General features: G+C 41.7%; 1 protein-coding gene across 3 annotated transcripts in view; it reads right to left on the bottom strand.

The window, feature by feature from the left end:
- Positions 1-13,401, bottom strand: part of gfra4a (GDNF family receptor alpha 4a) — a 422,120-nt gene that overhangs the window by 177,319 nt on the left and 231,400 nt on the right. The window lies entirely within an intron of this gene.

The raw sequence follows: 13,401 nt of genomic DNA, 5'->3' as shown, positions 1-13,401 counted from the left end.
TGCACCATTATTCCTAGATTCCTCTGTTCTACTGCATTCTTCAATGCCCTACCATTTACCATGTATGTCCTATTTTGATTAGTCCTACCAAAATGTAGCACCTCACATTTATCAGCATTAAACTCCATCTGCCATCTTTCAGCCCACTCTTCTAACTGGCCTAAATCTCTCTGCAAGCTTTGAAAACCTACTTCATGATCTACAACTCCACCTATCTTAGTATCATCTGCATACTTACTAATCCAATTTACCACCCCATCATCCAGATCATTAATATATATGACAAACAACATTGGACCCAGTAGAGATCCCTGAGGCACACCACTAGACACCGGCCTCCAATCTGACAGTTATCCACCACTACTCTCTGGCGCCCCCCATCCAGCCACAGCTGAATCCATTTTACTACTTCAATATTAATACCTAACAATTGAACCTTCCTAACTAACCTTCCGTATGGAACCTTGTCAAAGGCCTTACTGAAGTCCATATAGACAACATCCACCGCTTTACCCTCGTCAACTTTCCTAGTAACCTCTTCAAAAAATTCAATAAGATTTTTCAAACATGACCTTCTATGCACAAATCCATGTTGACTATTCCTAATCAGACCCTGTCTATCCAGATAATTATATATATCATCTCTAAGAATACTTTCCATCAATTTACCCACCACTGACGTCAAACTCACAGGCTGATAATTGCTAGGTTTACTCTTAGAACCCTTTTTAAACAACGGAACCACATGAGCAATACGCCAATCCTCCGACACCATCCCCGTTTCTAATGACATTTAAAATATTTATGTCAGAGTCCCTGCTATTGCCACACTAACTTCCCTCAAGGTCCTAGGGAATATCCTGTCAGGACCTGGAGACATCCACTTTTATATTCCTTAAAAGCACCAGTACTTCTTTAATTGTCATAGTTTCCATAACTATCCTACTTGTTTCCCTTACACAGTTCAATATCCTTCTCCTTAGTGAATACCGAAGAAAAGAAATTGTTCAAAATCTCCCCCATCTCTTTTGGCTCCACACATAGCCGTCGACTCTGGTTCTCTAAGGGACCAATTTTATCCTTTTGCTATTAATATAACTATAGAAACCCTTTGGATTTATTTTCACCTTACTTGACAAAGCAACCTCATATCTTCTTTTAGTTTTTCTAATTTCTTTCTTAAGATTCTTTTTACATTTTTATATTCCTCAAGCACCTCATTTACTCCAAGCTGCCTATATTTATTGTAGATCTCTCTCTTTTTCTGAACCAAGTTTCCAATATCCCTTGAAAACCATGGCTCTCTCAAACTCTTAACCTTTCCTTTCAACCTAACAGAAACATAAAGATTCTGTACCCTCAAAATTTCACCTTTAAATGACCTCCATTTCTCTATTACATCCTTCCCATAAAACAAATTGTCCCAATCCACTCCTTCTAAATCCTTTCGCATCTCCTCAAACTGAATGACTCTGCCCTGTCTGTGCCCCTGATAATCTTATAAACTTATCAGATCATCGCTCAGCTTCCTACATTCCAGTGACCATAGCTCCAGCCCATCTGATCTTTCCTCAAAGTAATTCCTCCATTTCTTGCAACATCCTGGAGAATCTCGTATGTACTTAATCTGTTGTTACGACATTCTCCCTGTAGTGTGGCAACCAGAAGTTTACACAATATTCCAGGTGGGGTCTAGCCAATATTTTGTTTAGCTTCACTATAACATCTCAATGTGCTGGCCTATGAAGGGCAAGCATACCAAATGCTGCCTTTACTTTACAAAGAAGAGAGAATCTGCAGATGCTGGAAGTCCAAAGCAACTCACACAAAATGCTGGAGAAACTCAGCAGGCCAGGCAGCATCTATAGAAAAAAGTACAATCGATGTTTTGGGCCAAGACCCTTCACCACCTTGTATTCCTACTGGTCAGCTTGTATGTACTTCATCCCCCCCCCCCCACTGCCTCCTATTCTGGCTTCTTCCCCCTTCCACTCCCTGTCTGATGAACAGCCGCAGCCCAAAACGTTGACTGTTTATTCCCGTCCATAGATGCCGCCTCTGCAAAAGTAGATCCTTGATTTTCTGATCAACAGACCATAATCAATAAGGATCAGCAGCAACACCTCCGCCACGATTATCCTAAACACTGGTGATCCACTCAGCCCCCAACTCTATTCCCTGTGTACTCATGGCTGCATAGCTAGGTTCTGCTCCAACTCCATCAACAAGTTTGCAGATGGTATCGCCATAGTGAGCTGTACCTCAAATAACAAAAAGTACAGGAAAGAGATAATAAGCACAGTGACATGGTGTCATGACCATAATTTTTCCTTCATTGTCATCAAAAGAGCTAGTTATTGACTTCAGAAAGGGTGTGGGGGCGGGGGAGGGGGGGAATAGTGCACATGCTCCTGCCTACATCAATGATGTTGAGGTTGAGAGCTTCAGGTTCCCAGCAGTGATCATCAGCAATAAAGTCTACCCTGATCCAACCATGCTGACATCAGGCCAAGAACAACTCAAGGAAGGAATAAATTTACAACAAAGTACTTGAGGTCATGTGGCTGGCAGTATTTACTACATTGCACTGTACCAGAGATTGAATACAGCTAATAGCCAAGCACCAGGTAAATAGCTGAATTCTACTAAAGTACCTTTTGGCCCCTACCTTTTACTATTTCTAACAAACTTTTCGAGCTCATATACTCTCATTATGACCCATCCATGAGAGCAAATCATTAACCTATAAAGTGCCTCGTGTTAAGCCACATCTCTGTATACCCACACTTAAGCAAGAGTCATTTAAAGAATTAATGTTGGGTGTTATTCTTCAGCACGGTAAAGCTTTTGGCATTACATGGAGTTCAGTTCCAGGCATTGTTCTTTATTCTTCCTGCATCAGTTAGATCATAAGACCATGTCATAGGAGCAGAATTAGGCTATTTGGTCCATTGAGTCTGCTCTGCCATCATGACTGATTTATTATCCCTCTCAACCCTGTTCTCCTACCTGCTTCTTGTAATCTTGCCCTTACTAATCAAGAACCTAAGTATACCCAATGACATGGCCTCCACAGCTGTCTGTTTCAATGAAATCAACAGATTCACCACCCTCTAGCTGAAGAAATTCCTCCTCAACTCTTTTCTAAAGAGATCTCTTACCCAAGTAGTGTAGTGGTTAGTGCAATGCTATTACAGCCTGGGATATTCTGGAGTTTGAAGTTTAATTCTGGCACAGTTTTGCAAGGAGTCTCTATATGTCCATGGAATGCGTGGGTTTTCTCCACAGTCCAAAGACATTTTTTTTAAAGTCTGTTACGAGCCTTGTGGCCCATCAGGCTGGTACTTATGCCAGTTTCCATGGTGTGAAGCGACTGAGAGTACAAGACTCTTCCCCCCACCCCCCCGGATGCCAGTCTATCGTGAGGTTAACCCCCAGCATTTTTTTGCCGGTGCCCATTCTCAGCTGGGTGGACTGGAGCATTGTGTGGTTAAGTGCCTTGCTCAAGGACACACACGCTGCCTCAGCCAAGGCTCGACCCCACAACCTTCAGATGGCTAGTCCAACGCCCTAACCACTTGGCCATGCGTCACACCAAAGACATACTGGGTAGGTAATTGGTCATTGTAGATTTTTCATTATTAGGTTAGGGTTAATAGGGTTTGTTGAAGGATTACTGGGGCAGCATGGCTCAGAGATCGGAAGGGACTACTCCACACTATATCGCTAAATAAATTAATTAATTAAATTCTGAGACTCTGCCCTCTGGTCCTAGACTCCCCCACTATAGGAAATCTTGGGTCCACATCCTCTCTATCTAGGTCTTTCAGTATTTGATATGTTTCAGTGAGATCCCCCTTCACTCTTCTAAACTCCAGTGAATACAGAACCAGGACCATCAGACACTTCTTGTACATTAACCTTTTGATTGCCAGGATCATTCTCATGAACCTCCTCTGACCCTTCTCCAACACCAGCACATCCTTTCTAAGATAAGGAGCACAAAACTGCTCACAATACTCCAATGCAATCTGCCCAATGATTTATAACGCCTCAGTGTTATTATCCTTGCTTTTATACTCTAGTCCTCTTGAAAATGAATGCTAACATTGCATTTGCCTTCCTCATCACAGACTCAACCTGCAGATTAATTATTAGGGACTCCAGAAGGAAACTGAGAATAAAAGTGTGAAACTACAGGCAACACTTACATAGCCTGCTTTTGTATTCATTTTAGCACAGATTAAGCAGCTAGAGTCATTGTCATAGACCACTACAGCCCAGTAACAGTCTCTTCAACTCATCTAGTCTGTACCGAACATTTAATCTGATTTATCCCATTGACCTGCACCCGGACCATAGCCCTCCATACCTCTCCCATCCATGTAACTATCAGAATTTCTCTTGAACATTGAAATCAAAGCCACATCCACCAATTTCGCTAACAGCTCATTCCTCACTCTCACCACCCTCTGAGTGAAAAAGTTCCCCTTAAGTATTTTACCTTTCACTCTTAACCCATGACTTCTAGTCATAGTATCACCCATCTCAGTGGGGAAAGCCTACTTGCCTTTACCTTATCTATACCCCTCAATTTTGTATACCTCTCTCAAATTTCCCCTCATTCTTGTATGCTCTAGGGAATTAAGTCCTAACTTATTCAATGTTTCCCTATAACTTAAGCCCTCAAGTCCTAGCAACATCCTTGTAATTTTTCTCTGCACTCTTTCAATCTTATTGATGCCTTACCTGTAGGTAGGTGACCTGAACTGCACACAATACTCAAATTAGGCCACAACAACATCTTACAGAACTTCAACATAACATCCCAACTTTTTAGTTAACTAAATAACTTTGAGTGCAAAAAGAAAGTACTTCCTTTGAGGAGGGAATCTAAAACATTACCTTCAGTCAGAAGTGGATGACTTAAAATGACATAAAGAATTATTCGTTCACACAAGGATAATGGAAATAATGTTGAGGTTTTGAACACTCAGAATTGATGAAAGCAAGTACAAACATTTGCAGGCCGCAAAAAATCACTGCACATCCTATACCAACAAAGTCGAGATTTGCAATCAGCACACGTCATGCAGCATCTGATGCTGGAGCATAGCAATTATCAGTTGTGCTATTTACACAAGGGATCAGAGACATGCCTCATTAAATACAGGAATGTGTCAGCAGTATGGAGAATTGCTAATGTTCCAATTTTCAAACAAAAAAAAAGGTCAAATCCAATCCTGGGAACTCCAGGCCAGTTAGTTTGACATGTATAGAGAAGTCAATTATAAAGTCAATGACTCAAATACATTTAAAAAGATTAAAAGGAAACATTACAAAAGCAGCATGATTAACAAAAGCACGTTTGGTCTCAAAGACTAATTTCACACTGTGGTCCACTGACCCCACAAGGGTCCCTTACACAAATGCTGTGACTAAAGTTGAAATCTGTTCCAATGGTGCAGAATGTTGTGAATTATGTAAAACACTGGCTAAAGAATTAGAAGCAAAAATTGGCAATTAATCATTTGGTGTGCTTCAAAGATCAGTCCCTAACACAAACATATCATAAGAACAAAAGACATAGCAGCAGAATTAAGCCATTTTGGCCATTGAGTCTGCTCCAGGCTGATTTATTTTCCCTTTCAACCCCATTCTCCTGCCTTTTCCCAATGTTGAAGATGACAGCTTCATGTTCCTAGGGGTGAACATTACTAATAGCTTGTCCTGGTCTAACCACGTTAATGTCACGCCCAAGAAATCTCACTAACAACTCTACTTCAAGGATATTTTCAATATCTCATTGCTACGGTCGGAAGGTCCCACTTGCTCCAAAAGGGCAACATTTGTATCAGTGCCCCAGGAAGAGCAGTGTGAACTGCCCCAATGACTATTGTTCAATACCACTCACGTCTATGGTGATGAATTGCTTTCAGAGGTTGGTCATGGCTAGAATCAACACCTGTCTCAGGAAGGATCTGGACCCACTGCAATTTGCCTATTGCCACAATAGTTCTATAGCAGATGCAATTTCAATAGCTCACCATGCAACCTTGGATCACCTGGACAATGCAAATACATATTTCAGGATGCTGTTTATTGACCAAAGCTTAGCATTTAATACCGTCATTCCTACAGTGCTGATTGTAAAGCTACAGCCTCTGTAAAGCTTCTGTACCTCCCTCTGCAACTGGATCTTTGACTTCCTAACCAGAAGACCTCAATCTGTGCAGATTCGAAATAACATCTCCACCTCACTGACAATTAACACTGGCACTCCACAGGGATGTCTGCTTAGCCCACCGCTCTACTCTCTACACACCCATGACTGGGTGGCTAGGTAGAGCTCAAACAGTATCTATAAATGTGCTGATGATATAACCGTTGTTGGCAGAATTTCGGATAGTGAAGAAAGGATGTACGTGAGTGAGATATACCAGTTAGTTGAATGGTGTTGCAGCAACAACCTGGCACTCAGCGTCAGCAAGACCAAAGAGCTGATTGTGGACTTCAGGAAGGGTAAGTCAAAGGGACACAAACCAATCCTCATAGAGGGATAAGAAATGGAGAGAGTGAGCAATTTCAAGTTCCTGGGTGTCAATATCTCTGAGGACCTAATCTGGACGCAACACATTGATGCAGCTCTAATAAGGCAAGACAGTGGCTATATTTCATTAGGAGTTTGAGGAGATTTGGTATGTCAATTAAAACACTTGAAAACTTCTACAAATGCACTGTGGAGAGCATTCTGACAATTGAATTCAATGCAAACAACAGGAATTCTGCAGATGCTGGAAATTCAAGCAACATACATCAAAGTTGCTGGTGAACGCAGCAGGCCAGGCAGCATCTATAGGAAGAGGCGCAGTCGACGTTTCAGGCCGAGACCCTTCGTCAGGACTAACAATCCTGAATTCAATGACTTTATTACTTACATCCTTCCTATATAGGAGGTGTAGAAATCTTTACGTGACGTCTCCGCCTAAATGTGTAATGTGCAATTTATAGTAATTTATAATAACCAGTATGTACAACAGGACAGTAACAGGATGGTTAAATATGAACAGTCAATATAACATAGAAATACAGTTGTGTCAGCATGAATTAAGCAGTCTGATGGCCTGGTGGAAGAAGCTGTCCCGGAGGCTGTTGGACCTGGCTTTTATGCTGCAGTACTGTTTCCCAGATGGTAGCAGCTGGAACAGTTTGTGATGGGGTGACTCGGGTCCCCAATGATCCTTCGGGCCTTTTTACACACCTGCCTTTGTAAATGTTCTGAATAGTGGGAAGTTCACATCTACAGATGCGCTGGGCTGTCCGCACCACTCTCTGCAGAGTCCTGCCATTGAGGGAAGTACAGTTCCCATACCAGGCAGTGATGCAGCCAGTCATGATGTTCTCAGTTGTGCTCCTGTAGAAAGTTCTCAGGATTTGGGGGCCCATACCAAACTTCTTCAACTGCCTGAGGTGAAAGAGGCGCTGCTATGCCTTTTTCACCATACAGCCAGTACGTACAGACCACGTGAGGTCCTCAGTGATGTTCATGCTGAGGAATTGGTCATGAAAATGGACATGGGAAACCCAGTGGATGTAGTGTACCTGGACTTTCAGAAAGCCTTTGATAAGGTCCCACATTGGAGGTTAGTGGGCAAAATTAGAGGAAATGGTATTGGGGGTAGTGTACTGACATGGATAGAAAATTGGTTGGCAGACAGGAAACAAAGAATAGGGATTAATGGGTCCTTTTCAAAATGGCAGGCAGTGACTAGTGGGATACCACAAGGCTCGGTGCTGGGACTGCAGATGACACAAAGCTGGGTGGCAGTGTGAAATGTGAGGATGATGTTATGAGAATGCAGGGTGACTTGGACAGGTTGAGTGAGTGGGCAGATGCATGGCAGATGCAGTTTAATGTGGATAAATGTGAGGTTATCCACTTTGGTGGCAAGAACAGGAAGGCAGATTACTATCTTAATGGTGTAAAGCTAGGAAAAGGGGAAGTACTACGAGATCTAGGTGTCCTTGTTCATCAGTCACTGAAAGTAAGCATGCAGGTACAGCAGGCAGTGAAGAAAGCAAATGGCATGTTGGCCTTCATAACAAGGGGAGTTGAGTACAGGAGCGAAGAGGTCCTTCTGCAGTTGTACAGGGCCCTGGTGAGACCACACCTGGAGTATTGTGTACAGTTTCAGTCTCCAAATTTGAGGAAGGACATTCTAGCTATTGAGGGAGTGCAGCATAGGTGCACGAGGTTAATTCCCGGGATGGCGGGACTGTCATATGTTGAAAGATTGGAGTGACTGGGCTTGTATACACTGGAATTGAGAAGGATGAGAGGGGATCTGATTGAAACATATAAGATTATTAAGGGATTGGACATGCTAGAGGCAGGAAACATGTTCCCGATGTCGGGGGAGTCCAGAACCAGAGGCCACAGTGTAAGAATAAGGGGTAGACCATTTTGAACGGAGTTGAGGAAAAACTTTTTCACACAGAGGGTTGTGGTTCTATGGAATGCTCTGCCTCAGAAGGCAGTGGAGGCCAATTCTCTGGATTCTTTCAAGAAAGAGTTAGATAGAGCTCTTAAAGATAGCTGAGTCAAGGGATATGGGGAGAAGGCAGGAAAAGGGTACTGATTGTGGATGATCAGCCATGATCACAGTGAATCGCTCGAAAGGCTGAATGACCTACTCCTGTACCTATTGTCTATTGAATTTAAAGCTGTTCACCCTCTCAATCCCAGATCCATTGATATTAGTAGGAGCTAGCCTGTCTCCATTTCTCCTGTAGTCCCCAACTAGCTTCTTTGTTTTTGTGACATTGAGGGAGAGGTTGTTTTCATGACACTATCAGGGTGATGGCTTCTTCTCTGTAGGCTGTCTCATTATTAGTTGAGACTAGGCCAATCAGTGTATCCCCACTGATCGCTACTGGCTGCATCACCACTGGTATTGGTGGGGGCGGGGGCGTTTACTGCACAAGATCGAAATAAGTTGCAGAAACTTGTAAAATTAGTCAGCTCAATCATGGCTACCGGCCTCCATAGTATCCAAGACATCTTCAAGGAGCAGTGCCTTAGGAAGGTAGCATCCATCATTAAGGATCGCCACCACCAAGGACATGCCCTCTTCACCCTGTTACCATCGGGAAGGAGGTACAGAAGCCTGGAGGAGTTCAGGAACAGCTTCTTCCCCTCTGACATCTGGTTTCTAAGTGGACATTGAACCCATGAACACTACCTCAATACTTCTTGATTTATGTTATTTTGCACTAGTTACTTTAACTTAACTATTTAATAGACATACAAACTATTTAATAGACATACAGTATACAGTGCCTATAAAAGTATTCAAACCCCCCCCCCCCACTGGAAGTTTTCATGTTTTATTGTTTTACAAGATTGAATCACAGTGGATTCAATTTGCTTTTTTGACACTGATCAACAGAAAAAGACTTTTTCATGTCAAAGTGAAAATAGATCTCTTGAAAGTGATCTAAATTAATTACAAACATAAAACACAAAATAATTGATTGCACAAGTATTCAGCCCCCTTTCATATGACACACCAAATCATCACTGGCGCAGCCAACTGCTTTTAGAAATCACCTAATTAGTTAAATGGAGATCTGTTTTTGGAGACCTGTGTGCAGTGTGCAACCAAGATGTTTCAATTGATTGTAGTAAAAATACACCTGTATCTGGAAGGTCCAACTGCTGGTCAGTCAGTATCGTGGCAAGAACTATACTATGAAGACAAAAGAACACACCAAGCTGTTCTGTGAAAAGGTTATTGAAAAGCACAGATTATGAGATGGATACAAGAACATTTCCAAGTCACTGAATATCCCTTACAGTACAGTTAAATTAATCATGAAGAAATGGAATGAATATGGACCAGCTGTAATTCTGCCTAGAGCAGGCCGTCCTCAAAAACCAAGTGACCGTGCAAGAAGGGGACTAGTGAGGGAGGCCACCACAGAGACATATGACAACGCTGGAGGAGTTACAAGCTTCAACGGCTGAGATGGGAGCGACTGTGCTAACAACAGTTGTTGCCTAGGTGCTTCACCAGTCGTAGCTTTATGGGAGAGTGGCAAAGAGACAGCCACTTTTGATAAAGAAAACTTACATGAAACCTCTGTTAGAGTTTGCCAGAAGCCATATGGGAGACTCTGAAGTCAGCTGGAAGAAGGTTCTGATGAAACCAAAATTGAGTTTTTTTCAGACTAAATGCTATGTTTGGCATAAGGCAAACATGCACATAATCAAAAACACACTATCTCTACCATGAAGCACTGCAGTGTCTACATCATGCTTTAGGGATGCTTCACTGAAGCAGGCCCCAGAAGGTTTGTGAAAGTAGTGGGTAAAATGAATATAACAATATTCAGGGAAATTCTGGAGGAAAGTGTGATGCTGTCTGCAAGAGAACTGCAACTTGGGAGATCTGTGTTCCAGTGAGATGACCCAAAACATAAAGCCAAAGCTACACAGGAATGGCTTAAAAACAAAGTTTAATTTCCTGGAGTGGCTAAGCCATAGTTCAGACCTTAATCAAACTGAGAATTTGTGACTGGACTTGAAAAGGGCTGCTCATTCACAATCCCCATGTAATCTGATAGAGCTTGAGCAGTTTTTGTAAAGAAGAATGGGGAAAAATTGCAGTGTCCAGACATGCAAAGCCTATCCACACAGACTCAAGGCTGTAATTGCTGCCAGGGGTGTATCTAGGAAATACTGACTTGAAGGGTGTAAATACTTATGCAATCAATTATTTTGTGTTTTATATTTGTAATTAATTTAGATCATTTTGTAGATATCTGTTTTCACTTTGACATTAAAGAGCCTTTTTCTGTTGATTAGTGTCAAAAAAGCTAAATTAGATCCACTGTGATTCAATGTTGTAAAACAATAAAATACGAAAACTTCCAGTGGCGGGGGGGGGCGGTGGGGGTGAATACTTTTTACAGGCACTGTATATACTTAGTGTAAGTCACTTTTTTCTCCATATTTATTTATCATGTATTTCATCAAACTGCTGCTGTAAAGTTAACAACTTTCATGACGTGCTGGTGATATTAAATCTGGTTCTGATTCCTCAGGAGGCGACAGAAATTTGGGCATGTCCCTGTTGACCCTTAACAGTTTTTACTGATGTACCATAAAACCATCCTATCTCGATGCATCACAACTTGGTATGGGAACTGTTCTGCCTGTGACCGCAAGAAGCTACAGAATTGTGGACACAGCCAGCACATCGCGCCCACCAGCCTCCCTTCTATGGACTCTGTCTCTAATTTTCACTGCCTCGGTAAGTAGCCAGCATAATCAAAGACCCTTCCTAACCTGGACATTCTCTCTTCTCCCTTTTCCCATTAGGCAGAAGAATCAAAAGCCTGAAAGCATGTACCAGCACTTTCTAACCCACTTTTATAAGACTATTGAACCATTCATTCATACAAGACCTCACAATCTACCTTGTTATGACCTTGTACTTTATTGTATACCAGCACTCTACTCTGTAATACTTCATTCTCCATTCTGCTATTGCTTAACCTTGTACTACTTCACTGCACCGTGAAATGATATGACCTGTATGAACAGTATGCAACACAAGCTTTTCACTGTATCTTGGTACCTGTGACAATAATACACTAAATTCCAATTTCTAATATTTATAACTAAAACCTGCTTACTCGTGCTTGCTGGATGAGGGCTAGTCATTGTACTCTCCAAGGGCTGTTACTTGGCATCTATTGTCAGCAATGATGGATGACTTAGTAGGCAAACATTAATTAACAACAATAAAAGCTGGATTTCAGATCAATGCTGAATTGACACAAAGTAATGGTGGTAAAGTATTTTAATATCCTTTGTGAGATGGGTGCGAGAAATCAAGTTGAATGACTTGGATGATGAAGTGGAAGGGAAGATTAGTACATTTGCAGATGACATGAAGGCAGATGGAGTTGCGGACAGTGTAGAAAGCTGTAGTTTACGACAGGACATTGAGAGGATGCAGAGCTGGGCTGAGTAGAGGCAGGTGGGAGTTCAGTCCAGAAAAATGTGAAGTCATACACCTTGGAATGTCAAACTTGAAGGGAAAGTATGAATTTAATGGTAGGATTCTTAACAGTGTGGAGAACCAGAGGGATCTTGGTTCATATCTACAGATCCATCAATGTTGCTGCACAAGTTGATAGTGTGCTTAAGAAAGCATTAGGGAGATTTAAGAGGCTTTTGGATATTCACACGTAAGAAAGAAAAATGGAGGGCTATGTGGAGGAAAGTTTTAGTTTTATCTTGAATTGGTTGTAAGGCCAACACAACTTCAAGGACTAAAAGGCCTGTACTGTTCTAAGTTCTACAAAAGTTCCTGCTCCTGATGATTGTCCAAATAAACAATGGAACAATTGAGTTTCTCCATTTATTCTGTGGCAGGAGTAAAGGGAAATTTTTAATGGAGCTTCACAGAGGCTTAATCAGATGAAGGTGGTTATATTAAAAGCTTGGTCACAGGCAGATCTTATTTGGTGGGGCAGTTTAGAGAAAATTTTACAATACCCAAACTAGTTCAATACAGGCTGCTAAAAGAGGGTTAACAGAGGTGGTTAAATGAACAGAGTTTTGACATATCAGTATGAGCTTGCAGAGTAGGGAGACGATCAAGAAGCTTATTAAGCCTCAACGATGACATGAGCATCATTCATTGCCAAGTTTAAAATATGGAAAAAGGGTGCAAGTAAATCAGTGGCCACTTTATTAGGTATACCTGTATATCTGCTCATTAATGCAAATATCTAATCAGTCAATCATGTGGCAGCAACTCAAGGCATGAAAGCATGCAGGTATACTCAAGAGGTTCAGTTGTTGTTCAGACCAAATATTAGAAAGGCAAAGAAATGTGATCTATGTGATTTTGACCATGAAATGATTGTTGGTGCCAGACAGGGTGGTTTGAGTATCTCTGAAACTGCTGATCTCCTGGGATTTTCATACACAATAGTCTCTAGAGGTTACAGAGAATGGTACGTAAAACAAAAAGCATCCAGTGAGCAGCAGTTCTGTGGTTGAAAATGTCTTGTTAATGAGAGAGGTCCGAGGAGAATGGCCAGACAGGTTCAAGCTGACAGGAAGGCAACAGTAACTCAAATAAACATGTCTTACAACAGAGCTGTGCAGAGGAGCAGCTCTGAATGCCACATGTTGAACCTTAAAATGAATGGGCTACAGCAGGAGAAGATCACAAACATATACACTCAGCAGCGACTTTATTAGGTGCAAGGAGATTTTAAAAAAAGGTGTGGGGTGAGATCTTGGAAATAAGCAATCAATGAGTATTTACAAAGAAATGAATTAATGCATAGAATGCTGGTTTCATTCTGAGATTCACCTTC

This window comes from Mobula hypostoma, chromosome 4, assembly GCF_963921235.1.
Source record: "Mobula hypostoma chromosome 4, sMobHyp1.1, whole genome shotgun sequence".
NCBI classification, from domain to species: Eukaryota; Metazoa; Chordata; class Chondrichthyes; order Myliobatiformes; family Myliobatidae; genus Mobula; species Mobula hypostoma.
This window is presented reverse-complemented; position numbering and strand designations above follow the sequence as displayed.